This window comes from Schistocerca piceifrons, chromosome 8, assembly GCF_021461385.2.
Source record: "Schistocerca piceifrons isolate TAMUIC-IGC-003096 chromosome 8, iqSchPice1.1, whole genome shotgun sequence".
In the NCBI taxonomy this organism is placed as follows: Eukaryota; Metazoa; Arthropoda; class Insecta; order Orthoptera; family Acrididae; genus Schistocerca; species Schistocerca piceifrons.
This window is the reverse complement of record NC_060145.1, coordinates 100,913,830-100,931,310: the sequence shown is the minus strand read 5'-3', so window position 1 is coordinate 100,931,310 and position 17,481 is coordinate 100,913,830. Positions and strand designations below refer to the sequence as shown.

The 17,481-nt window shown below is 42.5% G+C and overlaps 1 pseudogene; it reads right to left on the bottom strand.

The window, feature by feature from the left end:
- Window positions 1-13,907: 13,907 nt before the first annotated feature.
- LOC124712926 lies at window positions 13,908-14,025 on the bottom strand (annotated as a pseudogene).
- Window positions 14,026-17,481: the final 3,456 nt, after the last annotated feature.

Sequence of the window (17,481 nt, the reverse complement as noted above, 5' to 3'; positions counted from 1 at the left end):
GCTGTGTGCGATACAAGCCACACTTGTAAGGTTTCAGTGTGTAGCCACTGTGGAATTTAAAGTTTTATATACTGGGGAGTTTTAACGGTTTTCTAAAGATTACTCATGCAATTAAACGTGCTTTGTTCAACCGCCTCCACGATCTTAAGTAATTCGATCATGCTCTGAAATTAATTTATTGCTAACTGTGACATTTGATTTTTCTATGTTCTTATTGGAAATAAACTCGGAGTGACTGCGAACGTGATTTTTGCGTAGTAACACCTGCCTGCGTTTATATTTAAATACTTTTGTCGAACACTGGGTACACTGCGACGAATGTGAGTTGGCATCCCGTAGACGAAACGTAACCAAACTTTTAAGTCCAACCACATTTCCGGCGGTCGACTGAAGTAATGTGTGGATAAATCTTTTCGTGCAGTAGCACATGGGGGGCTCTGAGCTGATATAGATCCTGCGAACAGTTTAGAACTTCGATTTTCGGCGAGTTCATGAGATACATTGTATTTTATTTCGTCATGTATGCCGCGTGCACATTCCCGTACAACCTGTACAGACGCAATCTGCGCTCTTGATATTCATATAGCTGCTTCCTTTTCTTCCAAGGGCCTCTTTAATTTTGCTGTACGCGTTGTCTGTCTTTCACCTACTGATATATGCTTCTAGATCCTTACATTTGTCAACGGTCCATTCCTGCTTAACCATTTTGCACTTCCTGTAAATTTCAATATTTAGACGTTTCTGTTTCGGTTCGCATGCTTCACTTTCTCCCTTCATCAGATAAATTCAATATGTTCTATGATATTCTCACACTTCACAGATATATATTATTTTTGTTACTTTCCTTTCTTCGTCTTGCTTTCATGTAGCTGAATATCGAGCCGTGACGTATTGATAGTGATAAAGCAACTGCTGATTAAACTGCATTAAGCAGTAAAAATAATATTTAATTGCCAATAATGTTTTATGAAATTTCTTTGTTGATTTCAGTGTGTATAATAATTTGATATGAAGCTGTTCATCCTGCAGCGCCCCTGCGGTGCAGATGCTCGTCAAACAACCAATTTTTTAAAGTTTTCTAGCTTGTTGGCTGCGGCAGAAATGTAACTGGGGGCGGGCGGTCTTTTCTGTTTGCTAAGAACTTAAAAACAACATCTGTGCCTTGTACACGAACCTTTCATCTCACTCACATTTATTTGTGATGCAAAGAGGGAACCAAAAATCGTCTGTTGAGCTTCAGGTCTAAGAAACAACCTTTTCTTCGTTTTCGCTTCACATAGACGAACAAACGTCTCGCAGGAGATACTCAAAACCGTCCACATCGTGGATAAGACTCTCGCAAGCTTCTGCGTTAGGTGTAACTTCACGTGTACAATAGAAGACTTTTTCCCCTTTTACCCTATTAGGTTCTTGCCCCATACGTTCTCATCTCCAGACTACAAAGATATTCTAAAAGGCCACTTTAGTTTGGAGCAATGTTGATCCCTTGCACTACTATCCCATATGTTACTTTATAATCAACTGGAATAGTATAGAAGTGAAATTATATCATTAAAATCGCTATACTACGATTATTTAAATACTGAGCGTTTATGGAAGACAGTGACGGGTGTTGCTGTTTTTTTTTTTTTTCTGGTATCGTGTCAGAATTCACCACCTTAAAAATGACAAGCATAAGTCACTTTCTAAAAAAATTATCACCGTAGATCTTGAAATGTCCCCTTAGAAAAATTATACATGACTGTGCTTAAACTGACACACAATATTTTTAGCGCAACGCAATCGGACTTTTAATAATCCCAACAAAAGAATGGCCCTGACTAACATTAACCTATACCTTTCACAAATCACTTACCTCACAAAAATCTTCGTTACTCGAACTACTGCAATACGGCGAGCGTCACTACTGCCAGCTAAATAAAAGATTCAAACTACTGAAGGCACTAACTACTGATAGGCATAGTTACCAAATTAAAGATTTTGATAGAGAACAAACAATGTATTTACCTTAATAGTGTTCAAAAGTCATAATATATATAGCAGTTTATGACATCCATTCTTACAAATGTACTGTTTCTGATGGACACACGTAAAGGTCATCCGCTCTCAAAATTCCGCCATCTCTCTCCCCACATCCACCACTGCTGGCGGCTCACCTCCAACTGCGCAACGCTATGCGCTGTTAACAGCCAGCTGCCCAACACTACAATAGCGAATATTACAACAATGCCACCCAGCCACAGACTGCACACAGCACAGCTAGTGATTTTCTTACAGAGCGCTACGTGACGTTACCAATATAAAAACCTAAACAGCTTACTTACAATCTTTGTTATGTTAATAACGTCAATTTAAGTTTTTTGGAAATTATCTACTGCACTAACATTTCCGTGATTTGAACTCACTTGCCCTCAAACTAGAAGAAAAGTTAATTACTCTGTGACGGCTTACGTTTCCGTGTGAGACTACCTTAAGCATCACACTCGTAACATCCCTCCGTATAAATCCTTCAATAAGATTGCGACAGAATTATCATCCACCGTTCTTCAAAAGACCGCCACAAAATTATCGTCGACCAAAGTTCCTTCACAGATATTCACAAAACCTCACAACTTTGTAGGCCTAAGGACAGTCGCAAACATTGTCTTGATTCCTCATTCTCTTACAACTGCTTTTAAGGTGAGTGGACGTACAGGCACAAGATGCTTCAGATTGCTATGAAAACCTCGCCCAGTGTAAACGGTATTGCAGGCAGAAAATGGTTGCAGCACAAAAAACTAAACCCACTGATGAAACAAAACAGAGTGACCAGAACCCATCGAGAGACTGAAAGCGAGCTTGCGGGTAGCGAGCACGTCATGTGGCGAGGTAAGTTTATAAGCGGAGGGGAGACCCATTGGTATAATTCTGAATAATTCTAGCGACGATACTGGTTGCCAATGGCGAAAGTTATTATCATAAAGAGACAATGACAAAGGGCAGATATTTACTGCTGGTGCTGGGCGCGTCCATCTCGGAAACGATGAAGCTGATCGGCCGTTCTACGTTTACATCCAAGTAAGTACTCCGCAAGCCACCTGACAAAAGTGTGTGGCGGAGGATACTTGTGGTACTCCTAACTGGTCCCCGAGGGGGGTCGAGTGATACCCTGAAAATGAATGAAAACTTTCAAATACGGTAACGTTAATGTGAACATTGGTCCACGCCGATCTCGTTGCCAGTCTGACCAGACGTCAAGAGCGTGGCGAATGAAGACTCGAATGTATCGGTTTTCTGTGGGCGATTTGTAAATGACTTATAGTTTTAAGTTATCCATTATCTATCTACTGATAGAACTATATCGACTGCACCATCTAGAAAGCTGCGTGTGTATCTACTTACTTCGTGAACCCTATTACATAAAGGAAGGAAGGAAGATCGGGTTTATCGTCGCGTCGATATCGAGGTCATTAGAGAAGGAGCACAAGCTCCGATGATGTGAAGGATTGGGAAAGAAATGGGCCATGCCCTTCCAAAGAAACTAACCCGGCATTTGCCTGGAGGGATTCAGGGAAATCACTCTTACATACACGCGGGCTGTCTGAAGGTATGTGTATTCCAGACGTCCGGTGTTCTCATTGCCAATGGAACTGCGTTCGGCAAGAGGAACTGACGGAACAGAATGTCCAGAATTTGACAGACTCACTTACGATGATCTTTCTTGCAGAAGAGACAAAATTCTATTTCATCCTTCCTACAATCTTTTTCTGTACGGCCATCGTTAAGGCAAAGAAAGCACCTACTAAGGCATCTCAAAATCTTGAGACGGTCACGAACATTCTTAATTGTCTCGCAATCTTGTGCCCAGTGACCATGCTGCTCTAACAAAACACACAGAAGGGTTGTACCTTCACATCACCGTACAATGTATATGAGTCTTTTATCATTCCATCTACAACAGGACTTTCGTCCACATCATTCAGTGTTACACCCCTGCCTTATTTATACCCACTACCATCTACAGAACAAGTCCCCATTAAGTTTTTCTGTTCATTTAAAAACCTAACCTCTACAGCTTTGTTTTCAAGCACATCACTCCCCTGTTGTCCATTGTCCTCCATCACTCTGTCTTGTTTGTTGAGGCCACTTATAATGTATCACTTAATACAAAACAGCTTTTGCTATGAAATTACCGTATTTTTAATCATTCGTCTCCTGCTGCTGCTACGGTTGTCATCTCAATTCATCATCTGCACGGCTGCTGCAGGTTGTAATTCTATCGGGGAGGCATATTGTTTATCCCAGTTGGATGAACTGATTTGCTGCTCCTGTACTCGGTGGCTGATTTCATAGAACGTACTCGCTGATTGGCTGCTGTCCTACTGTGGCCATGAAACCCCAGTGCATGTTGGCTGTAGCATCTCATCCATTTAAATCACTGTAAACCACTCGAGTTCACTATCAACGTTCCCGAGTCCTAGTTGCCCACATAAAATAGTCATCACCCAGGACACCATATGTGACATTCGCCTGCTTTGTTTCCTTTTTGATCGTCCTCAGTGTCGACGCACTGCGTTTCTATACTGGCTGAAAAATAGGGTGTAAGTTCAACATTGACTACTTTAAATGATGTAGCTGACAGGTGCACATTTGCGTTTCACTGTTCTTAACTTACACTGTTGACAGCCCCCCAATATACACATTTAACATGGCCAGTTACCTATTGTTCAACTTTCGATAAACCTCATTAATAGGTTGCAGGCAAACATCCACAGACTGCTGCAGTAGTATACTGTTGAACATCTACGAGCAGTAAACACCTAACCACATATTTCACAGTCATTCAAATAAATTGAACAGACACTGTCATTGCTTCAACACTCGGCCTTTTGGTGTAAGACTTATTTCACATTTAAGTTGATGCATTGTTGTTGATCTAACCAATACGGGTTCCGCATCTGAAACTTGGCCGTGGTCTGTCTGTCTCGGGACCAAAAATCGGGCCCTTATATATCCTCACAATAATAGTTATTGACACTACGCTTTGTTCGATGTTTAATTTACAGAAATTACAGTAAAAACTTAACTCTTTCAATTAACTGCATACATCGAAAAATAGCGTCTTTTTAAAAGTTTCTTGTACTACAAGGTTTAAGCCATATTATTTGTTTAAATCATGAAATTAACAAATGTAGTTGTGCAAACAATACTTTTAACAATACTGTTAATTACTTTTGAATTAATTAAGGGCTGGCTTTGCTAACATGTTTTGTATCATTTAAGAATACTATTAGTTGTTCCTCCAAATTTTTATAATTATTATAGGATTTATATTTGTTTATAAGTCAACAACAGCATTTAAGTTACAAAACAATTACTGATTCCACCCTATAACACAAGATACTAACTGGGAATAGTGAAAATAAATTAGAAAATCAGTTACATACATAGAACTAAGAACAAAATTAGATCTGGTGTTACATTCTTTAAAACTAAGGGCCAGCCTTTCTCTTTTATGGAAATGCAGATTATTCTCATGTATGTTAATAATAATTAATTAAATGTGAAAAAATGTAGTGTATGGAGGCAGATGGCAAAGCAAGAGGGGAAGTAAAAATATCCTAGCTTGCTTTGTCAAAATATGTGAGCGGCTCGAAGACTTCTTAAATAATAGAACCCAGTACCGTGTCCTCGACGGCGAGTGTTCATCAGAGACAAAGGTATCGTCAGGAATGCCGCAGGGAAGTGTGATAGGACCTCTGTATACGAGTACATAAATGATTTGCGGACAGGGTGGGCAGCAGTCTGCGGTTGTTCGCTGAAGATTTTGCTGTGTACGGTAAAGTGCCAAAGTTGAGTGACTATAGGAAGATACAAGATGATTTAGACAAAGTTTCCAGTCGGTGTGATGAATGAGACCTAGTCTCAAATGTGTAAAAATGTAAGTTAAATCGGATAAGTAGGAGGAACAAACATGTAATATTCGGATATAGTATTACTAGTGTCCAGCTTGACACAGTCAAGTCGTTTAAATATCCGGACGTAACGTTGAAAGGCGAAATGAATGGGAACTGTGATAGGGAAGCCAAGTGCTGAACTTTGCTTTACTGGAAGAATTATAGGAAAGAGTTGTTCACGTGTAAAGAACTTCGCTTGTAGGACGCTGTTGCGATCTATTCTTGAGTACTGCTCGAGTGTTTAGAATCCTTACCAGGTCGTATTGAAGGTAGACATCGAAGCACTCCAGAGGAGAGCTGCTGGATTTGTTACCTTTAGGTTTGAACAAAACTTAAGTGTTATGGAGATGCTTCGTGAACTCAAATGGGAATCTTTTTGGGAAACATTATTAAGAAAATTTAGAGAACCGGCATTTGAAGCTGACTGCCGAACGATTCTGCTCCCCCCAACATATATCGCGCTTAAGGACCACGAAGACGAGACACGAGAAATAAAGGCTCAAAAGGAGGCGTACAGACGTTTTCCCCTGTCTATTTGCGACTGGAACAGGAGGGGAAATGACATGTATGATACAGTATAACCCCCGCCACGCATGTTACGGTGGCTTTTTGAGTATCTGTGTAGATGTAGATGTTGATTTCGATGTTGATAAAGTAACGACATAGTAATGGAAAGGCAAATGCTGCCTTAAAGTGAAAATAAAAGCTTTTTGTCCACAATGTATCCCCCATTGCCGGCACTTTCCTAACTGCCTCCTTCCACTGATAATGTTTCACCATTACCTTCTGACAACAGGGTTCCCAGTGATTCCTCTGACAGTAATCTGTTTGCTCGTAAATCCACAGTAATGTTCCCATTGAGGCCCGATTGCATTCGCATTACCATTACCATTGCCCCGTGCACGCTGCAGTGTTACACATTCATTACGGCCCCCCTTCACTCAATCGCGCGCGCTATAAAATTTTAACATTTCGCGTGCATACGTTTCTAATGGAGTATGCTGGGTCCATTATTGACCTGTCAGCAGATTACGTTTATGCCGTTCGCAATTTAGGACCACGGACACGCTCCGATTTGCATGTTGACAGCTATTAGAGAAAATGGCGAGCTACTTGGATAATATAATGACCACCTGAAGCCGGGTTTGGTCTTGCATGTGTATTTACTAACGCACCTTTGGCAATGTCGGTTAACAGTGTAGTGTGGAATCTCATGAAATACTTCAAAAATAATGAAAACATGAATAATTCTGTTATTTAAAGCCCTATTGACTATTAACTAAGTGTGACTGCACTTAAAACTTCCGGGCTGATAGGCCGTGGTGGAAGTATAAAACTCTCCCCTGACGTTTCGTCTCCGACTGCGGGAGACTTCCTCGGAGGTACAGCGGCGAACTGCGAAGAGAACTCGAGGAAGCGCTGATTATATAAGCAGTACAGAGGGCGCTACTGTCAATCACGTGGCATCGGCTATGAGATTGTCTCTGGTAATACCAACATTCTCGATTGAAATTAATCGATCGTCACGCTTGCGGTGCAACGCTGACATCCAGATTTTATCCATTTTAACACCTTCGTCTTTCCTGCTAAAATTATTACGGTGTTTATCAATCTCGATAGCCTCTCTATACATGCGTGCATAATAATGTGAGGTTTTTGATATGACGATCGTCTCGCAGAATTTTATTTCATAATCACCCTCCTGGTACACATGTCAATCACGTGGCGTCGGCTATGAGAGTGTCTCTGGTAATGCCAACATTCTCGATTGAAATTAATCGATCGCCACGCTCCCGGTGCAACGCTGACATCCAAATTTTATCCATTTTAACACCTTCGTCTTTCCTGTTAAAATTATTACGGTGTTTATCAATCTCGATAGCCTCTCTATACATGCGTGCATAATAATGTGAGGTTTTTGATATGACGCTCGTCTCGCTGAATTTTATTTCTTGATCACCTTCCTGGTAAACATCTTCCGCTACGGCCGATTTATCGGGGTGACCCAGGGGGCAATTCCTCTTATGTTCAACAAGACGGGTGTTCACACTTCTCTTTGTGGTACTGATGTAAACCTGTCCACAACTCCAAGGAATTTTATATAATCCCGGTGTAGCCAAAGGGTATCGTGCATCTTTTGCCGATCTTAAATCTTCTTTTATTTTCCTGGTGGGTCTGAAAATAGTTTCCACCCCATACTTGCTTAAAACCTTCCCGATGCGATCTGTGACCTTACTAATGAACGGAAGAAAACGTTGCCCTTTGGCGACTGTTGTTCATCGTTGCTCCTGATTCTCTACCTAGAGCGAAGTGCTCGATCTATATCCTTGCTCGAATAGCCATTCTTCATGAAAGTTGACCGTAGATGTCCAATCTCATCTTTTAAATAAACAGGTTCACAAATTTTGTACGCTCTGTCTACCAAGGTTTTCATTACACCTCTTTATTGTCTAGGGTGGTGGTTTGAATCTTTATGAAGATAACGATCAGTATGTGGCCTTTCTATACATCTTATGGCCCAACGTTCCGTCCCGTCGTTTAATCACAAACACATCTAGGAAATTCAATTGCCCATTCCTTTCTGTTTCCATAGTAAATTGGATTTTCGGATTAATGCTGTTAAAATGTGTCAGGAAGGCATCCAACTCCTCTGCTCTGTGTGTCCATGCTACGAACGTGTCATCGACATAGCGATATCATCTGGCTGGTCTCTTACTGGCAGTCTGCAACGCCCGTTGTTCAAACGTCTCCATAAATAAGTTAGCCACAGCAGGACTAAGAGGACTGCCCATAGCCACCCCGACAATCTGTTCATAAAAGTTATTATTGTATTGAAAGTAGATTGTGGTGAGGCAGTGTCGGAATAATGCCACAATATCGGTAGGAAAAATATCCGCTATGCGTAAGATAGCTTCGTTAACCGGAATCATGGTAAATAACGACACAATATCAAAACTGACGAGGATATCATCCGGGCCCACACTCGTTTATATTAACTTGTCGATGAAATGAGACGAATTTGTAACATGACTCTCCGTCCTATCAACATAAGGTTGCACTAATGAGGCAAGGTGTCTATCTAACTCGTGTGTTGGTCCGCCTATAGCGCTGACAATTGGCCTTTTTACTCCGGCGGGAGGACCCCCCAATCTGCAGTGCTTGTGGCGTCCAAATTACTGTCCGCCACATTTTACTTGCCTATCCTTTATTCTCTGACCAGAGGGCGGTGGTTTCCTTGCCACCGGATTGGCCCTCTATTTTGCAAGACGACGCAACGACTGTGGTTAAAGTCTTACGGTTTTGTATCCTGTCCAATTTGTTGCCTCGGATTTTAGGGAGAGGATTTTAATGTGCTGCTGGGTGACTGGCTCACCCAGGTTTTAGGTAAGAGGTCCGCCAGTCACGATTACCTACTTGTTTCACTTCGATTTGTGTTCTCTTTTCCTTGTGTTTCCTTTCCTTTTTTAGTGTGTTTCTTTTCCTCTTGTTTTGCTTCTGTATGTGAGGATTTGGAACTGCATCAGGCCTGTGTCTTTTAGCCGTTCTCCTTGTTCGCTGTCCGTCTTCGTCCCTTCACCGCATGTGTTCCGGTTTCTATGCGTTTGGACGCGCTGATGACCACGCAGTTTAGAGCCCGAAAACCTCAAACCACACACACACACACACACACACACACACACAATTGGCCTCAACGGAGTCTCAAGTTTATACACTTTGAGTAAGCCATAAAGGCTAGGTGGGTACGCTTCTGTTTTACAAAGTAGCTTCTTACCGTCGGAGGCGAATGAAGACGCTTTCACCAGTCGATTGGTTATTCTTAAAATCTTCATAGTCGGATGTTTCTGGAGTTTTTTGTAATTGGAGGGAACCAAAATATCATTGATTTTTCCATGATAGTCCTCACTATTCAGTATGATAGTGGCATTACCCTTATATAGAAAGGCCACACATACTGATCGATATCTACATAAAGATTCAAACCACCGCCCTAGACAATAAGGAGGTGTAATGGAAACCTTGGTAGACAGGGCGTACAAAATTTGTGAACCTGTTTATTTAAAAGATGAGATTGAACGTCTACGGTCAACTTTAATGAAGAATGGCTATTCTAGCAAGGATATAGATCGAGCACTTCGCTCTAGGAGAGAATCAGGAGCAACGATGAACAACAGTCGCCAAAGGGCAACGTTTTCTTCCGTTCATTAGTAAGGTCACAGATCGCATCGGGAAAGTTTTAAGCAAGTATGGGGTGGAAACTATTTTCAGACCCACCAGGAAAATAAAAGAATATTTAAGATCGGCAAAAGATGCACGACACCCTTTGGCTACACCGGGGGTATGTAAAATTCCTTGTAGCTGTGTACAGGTTTATATCGGTACCACAAAGAGAAGTGTGAACACCCGTCTTGTTGAACATAAGTGGAATTGCCCCCTGGGTCACACCGATAAATCGGCCGTAGCGGGACATGTGTACCAGGAGGGTGATTATGAACTAAAATTCTGCGAGACGATCGTCATATCAAAAACCTCACATTATTATGCACGCATGTATAGAGAGGCTATCGAGATTGATAAACACCGTAATAACTTTAGCAGGAAAGACGAAGGTGTTAAAATGGATAAAATCTGGATGTCAGCGTTGCACCGCAAGCGTGACGATCGATTAATTTCAATCGAGAATGTTGGTATTACCAGAGACAATCTCATAGCCGATGCCACGTGATTGACAGTGGCGCCCTCTGTACTGCCGATATAATCAGAGCTTCCTCGAGTTCTCTTCGCAGTTCGCCGCTGTACCTCCGAGGAAGTCTCCCGCAGTCGGAGACGAAACGTCAGAGGAGAGTTTTATACTTCGACCAAGGCCTATCAGTTTTAAGTGAAGTCGATACCGGCCGCGAAAGCTTACATCGTATGATTAAGTGTGACTAGTTCAAAAGTATCAGTATAGGTTTTCACATAGCGCTACCACTCACTAAATTTGTTGACGTCTTAATTTATGTAACCATGCTAGTACAGTTGGGATCAACATATTCCAACAAGCACATTGGAAGCATATATCTCTGTTGCTTTCAGTGCCATTACTTTAAGGAATTTGAATTTCTCCCTACTACTCAATTGTATCCTATGACGTTTAGTTGATTCTTGTATTTACAATAGATTAAAATTTATTCATTGTTTTTGCACTGAATACCGCTGAGGTCAATATGACCCCAACAAGGAATATTTATTGCCTTTTGAATGTAACATTTATGAAAACAGAATGATTACTGTTACGTTCAACAGTGGTTGTACGAGACACTTATAACAATCAAAATATATTTCGCTTATTTTTGTTCTCATGGTAAGAGGCTTTTCCACCAGCTGTTGTATCCTTCCTATTACCACTAGGGTCAATATTATCCGATGGGTACATTGAAAACACTGTTTCCAATGCTATTATTTTGAAACTATGTGATATTCACCCTCTTAGTCAGTTGTATCCAATGATGCTTTCTTCAGTTTTATATTTACAGCACATTAAAATGTATTCATGGTTCTTTGCGCTGAGTACAACAGGGGTCGATATGACCTCAACTGTAATATCATTCTTTTCCTTGCATGTAATATTTATGAAAATATCTTTTAAGTTAAGCAGCTGGAATGTGTGTTTTTATATTAGTTCATTGAAGAACTACCAATTTATCCTATTTAATTTACTTGGTGCCTCTACAGCCGCAACAGTACTCAGTAAAACAAATAAATTGTGGTAGCACGAAGGTTAATAAAATGAAATGTTTTGAGATATAAATCCAATCTTCAGTCTACAATGACAACACAGATACATTTAACAAAAGTGCACAGAGATATTAAAGTTGTTTTGTATAGCTCATCCTGGAAGGACTCTAATGTTCATGGGCACTTTTATTAGAGTGTTGACGTTCTAGACTGAAGATGACATTTATACTACAAACCACAATGCGTTATTTAACAACCATTTTGTGACAGGTAGAGGTCTATGAAAAACTTTTTCAAATTGAGTAATTTTTGGATATTAATGTACCAATTCTGCCTAGGAGACATCGAACGTGTGAAGTAGTTTCAAATCTCTAAATCCTGACCGTAATCAAACAAATATCAATTCTCAGCTGTACATTAATGTGATACAGTAGTCAGTGCAATGTTGAGGCGTGTAATATATTTTAGAGGTCTTTCAGATTTTGTTGGAAGATAGACATATGAATTCATGGCTTGGGAGATTTCGAGCGGTTGTTGAGCCGCCTTGCTTGATAATACGAGGTGCTACTGGGTAAACAACACTCTCGCCTCCGGTCTTTTAACGTGGAAAGATTGTTGTACAGATATACGTCTTTGGACTTTGCTTTTACACTTTTCTATATTACTTGCACATATATGAGAACTTACTTAGATTATTACCGAGCGAGGTGGCGCAGTGGTTAGACACTGGACTCGCATTCGGGAGGACGACGGTTCAATCCCGCGTCCGGCCATCCTGATTTAGGTTTTCCGTGATTTCCCTAAATCACTCCAGGCAAATTCCGGGATGGTTCCTCTGAAAGGGCACGGCCGACTTCCTTCCCCATCCTTCCCTAATCCGATGAGACCGATGACCACGCTGTCTGGTCTCCTTCCCCAAACCAACCAACCAACCAACCAACTTAGATTATTTTTCGCATATCTGTAACTTATAATAATTTTTGCACAATATAAGTCAAAGAACATGTAACATCTATGTAGCTCTGGAGCCGCTGCATTCTTGTACCATATTTCGTAAAGGTGGTAAACAATGAATGCGTTAAGCTTAAATGCGATGTCCTCGGGGAAGGTACACAACCAAGATGAACAGCAGTGTAGGGAAGCTACTTCTTGGTCACCCGTCACAGTCATTGTGCAATCAAGATGGTAAGCATAACACACTCTAGATATTTCGATATCATTGAATATCCAGAAGCAATGAGCCTAAACTAAACACCGGAAATGCCATCTTTTAATGGAGCACAGCCTTCTGACAGGCGTGGTAACAAAAAAAAAAAAAACTTGAAGTTAAGTGACTGGCTACAGCGTGCTTTTATGTATATCTTGAACAGACAATCACGGAAAAGGCTGCTAAATCTGTGTGTGTGACGTGTAAAGAAATCACTCAGCAGCTCCTGTGATCCTTCTTCATCCTTACTGAGGATAGTAAAATTAACAGCAAATTTTATCATTAATATATTTTTTCATCGAATTTTAATCCCGCTCTTTAACTTTTCTTTGATATCCGTTACTGTTTCTTCGATGTACAAATTGAACAGTATAGGTGAAAGAATGCATTACTGTTTTACACCACTTTTAATCTGAGAATTTCATTCTTTGTCTCGCATTTCCATTTTTCTCCCTTTTTTTCTTGTACATATTGTACACAAGAATCAAAAATGGTCATATCTTTGTACAAAAGAAAGGGGATTATGTCCTCGGCAGAGTTAGGGATTTAAAAGAAGGGAACTAACTTTTCGACTTATCTGGTAGCTTCAAAGACATTTAAATCAAATCATCTTGACATATTCACACTTTTTTCGTTGTTAGTATTAGTACCCATTTCATGTAATACAAGGCGAGACAAATGAAAATTCCCCAGAGAGCAGATTTCCAGGGTACAAAGAAACACACAGCAGAAGAAAGGCGATACAGTACTCTGACTACAGCAGATGTTGGAAGTGACCATCACTGATCTCTTGGAACTTTCTATCCCTGGTCAGAAAGTTGCTGAAGGATGATCGAACCAATCCGCGATTTTGAGTGTAGCCTGTTCAGATATATACTGAAAGCACTCCGTCTTCAGGCCACGAGTGGCCTACCGGGACCATCCGACCGCCGGGTCATCCTCAGCACACCGCTCTCCCAGTCGTAAGATGGTATTCTTGACCGAAGCCGCTACTATTCGGTCGAGTAGTTCCTCAATTGGCATTACGATGATGAGTGCACCCCGAAAAATGGCAACAGCGCATGGCGTCCTGGAGGGTCACCCATCCAAGTGCCGACCACGCCCGACAGCGCTTAACTTCGGTGATCTCACGGGAACCGGTGTATCCACTGCGGTAAGGCCGTTGCCATTCAGATATATATAGTGCAGGAAAAAAATTATTACACCTGGAAAGGCGACGTCGATTTTGATCCGATGACGGCATTTGCCACCTAGAAGATAATAGATGTACTTGTAATGGTTTCATTGTCGTCCATCAACAGATAGCGTAGTGGCATAGCCCCCTGTGTGTACCTTTAGTAGGGAATTCTCACAATCAGAAGACTCCGTGTGGTGAAAACTTGTCAGACCAGCAGGCAACCATGCCACGTAGACATACTCGTGCTTCCTACATCCAGTTGAGCGAGTCTGAAACGGGTCGTATTGTACCCTTCCGAATGGCGGATAATTGTCACAGAAGGTGGACACGCTGCGTCAGTTGTTCAACGATGCTGGTATCAGTGGTCACCTGAACATTCTCACATCCATAGACGAGGTTCTGGACGCCCACGCAGCACACACGCCCTACAGGACCATCATATTGTATGGGCAGCGGTGGCAGATCGTACAGCTGTCACAGCACAGGTAAGAGGGCTTGTGAGCCCAGACATGTGAACACGAGTGTTGCCAACCGGTTATTCAAACCACAGAATCGACGTGTACAGCTCGGCAGGTGCCGTCAGAGGATCACTTGGAAAATAGAATGGCACCCCGTGGTCTTCAGCGATTAAAACAGATTCTGCCTGCATGGAAGAGAGGGTCGTTTGCGCATGTGACGTAGACCTGGTGTGCACTGTCTCCTAGAGTGCATTCATATCGTTTGAGGTACGATAAGCTTAACACTCGCTCACCTTTGACGTTTCTGGAGTGGACGCTAACCAGTGCTCAATACGTGCAGAATGCTATTAGATCCGTTCTATAGCCGTTCTTGTACACTACTAGCCATTCAAATTGCTACACCACGAAGATGACGTGGCACAGACGTGAAATTTAACGGAAAGGAAGAAGATGCTGTGATATGCAAATGATTACCTTTTCAGAACATTCACACAAGGTTGGCGCCGGTGCCGACACCTACAACGTGCTGACATGAGGAAAGTTTCGAACCGATTTCTCATACACAAACAGCAGTTGATCGGCGTTGCCTGGTGAAACGTTGTTGAGATGCCTCGTGTAAGGAAGAGAAATGCGTACCATCATGTTTCCGACTTTGATAAAAGTCGGATTGTAGCCTATCGCGATTGCGGTTTATCGTATCGCGACATTGCTGCTCGCGTTGGTCGAGATGCAATGACTGTTAGCAAAATATTGAATCAGTGGGTTCAGTAGGGTAATACGGAACGCCGTGCTGGATCCCAACGGCCTCGTATCACTAGCAGTCGACATGACAGCCCATGGCTGTAACGGATCGTGCAGCCACGTCTCGATCCCTGAGTCAACAGATGGGGACGTTTGCAAGACAACAACCATCTGCACGAACAGTTCGGCGACGTTTACAGCAGCAGGGACTATCCGCTCGGAGACCATGGCTGCGGATACCCTTGACGCTGCATCATAGACAGGAGCGCCTGCGATGGTGTACTCAACGACGAACCTGGGTGCACGAATGGCAAAACGTAATTTTTTTCGGATGAATCCTGGTTCTGTTTACAGCTTCATGATGGTCGTATCCGTGTTTGGCGACATCGCGATGAACACACATTGGAAGCGTGTATTCGTCATCGCCATACTGGCGAATCACCCGGCGTGATGGTATGGGGTGGCACTGGTTACACGTTTCGGTCACCTCTTGTTCGCATTGACGGCAATTTGAGCAGTGGACGTTACGTTTCAGATGTGTTACGACCCGTGGCTCTACCCTTCATTCGATCCCTGCGAAACCCTACATTTTAGCAGGATAATGCACGACCGCATGTTGCAGGTCCTGTATGGGCCTTTCTGGATACAGAAAAGATTCGACTACTGCCCTGGCCAGCACATTCTCCAGATCTCACACCAATTGGATACGTCTGCTCAATGGTGGCCGAGCAACTGGCTCGTCACAATACGCCAGTCAGTACTCTTGGTGAACTGTGGTATCGTGTTGAAGCTGCATGGGCAGCTGTACCTGTACACGCCATCCAAGCCCCGTTTGACTCAATGCCCAGGCGTATCAAAGCCGTTATTACGGCCAGAAGTGGTTGTTCTGGGTACTGATTTCTCAAGATCTATGCATCCAAACTGCGTGAAAATGTAATCACATGTCAGTTCTAGTATAATATATGTGTCCAATGAAGGCCCGTTTACCATCTGCATTTCTTCTTGGTGTAGCAATTATTAAGGGCCAGTAGTGTAACAGGCCGGTGATGTGTTGTTCTAGCAGTATAATGCTCGCCCACAGAGTTCCCGTGAAACTCAACGTGCTCTGCAAGACGTGCAATAACTTTCCCAGCAAGCACAATCTCCAGACTTGTCTCCAATCAAGCGCGTGTGGGACATGATGGCACGAGAAGTGACTCGCGTGGCTCGTCAACCAACATCTCTTACAGAACTACGTGTACAAGTGTCGCACGCGTGGCGTAATGTATCCCAGCACAGTATTCGCCATCTATATGGTCGACTGGATGGATGCCAAAGTCAGCGTCTGCATTGCCGCTCGTGGAGGCTACGCGACATACTAATGTGAGAGTTGCGTACCTGGTACCTCAAAACTGTCAGTGCTGTTGATTTGTAAATTTAATCATTTCATGTAATCCATATGTGCTATTGCAACGATATATCTTGAGTGAACTGGTAATCTATACTAATAGCTTTACTTCTGCCAGTACCTCGTCTCCTATCTTACAAACATCACAGAAGTTCTCCTGCGAAACCATGCAGAACTAATGCTCCTGAAAGAAAGGACATTGCGGAGACATGACTTAGCCACAGCCTGGGGGATGATTCCAGAATGAGATTTTTCACTCTGCAGCGGAGTGTGCACTGATCAGTTCACATTCCGCTGTAGAGTGAAAAATCTCATTCTGGTCTACTAATAATTTTTCGGCAGTGTGTTTGTTACAGCACTATCGCGCTGGAACGATTAACCGCTTTTCCCCACACTTTACTTACTCGTATATTTTTCTCAGCATTTCGAACACCATGAACCATTCCGCATTGTCGATCGCCTTTTCTGGGTCGACAGATTCTGCAATGTTGTCTTGAATTTTCTTTGCCCTTCCTTCCCTTACCAGTTGCAACATTACAGCTGCCTCCCCGTTGCCTGCACTTTTCCTAATGCCAAAATGACCGTCATCCAACAGGTCCTCAATTTCCCTTTCCATTCTTGTGCGTATTATTTTCGACAGTGTCCGCCCCCGGTAGCTGAGTGGTAAGCGCGACAGAATATCAGTCTTAAGGGCCCGGGCTCGATTCCCTCCTGTGTCGGAGATTTTCTCCGCTCAGGGACTGGGTGTTGTGTTGTTCTAATCATCATAATTTCATCGCCATCGACGCGCAAGTCACTGAAGGGCCGTCAAATTGAAAGACTTGCATCCGGTGAACGGTCTACCCGACGGGATGTCCTAG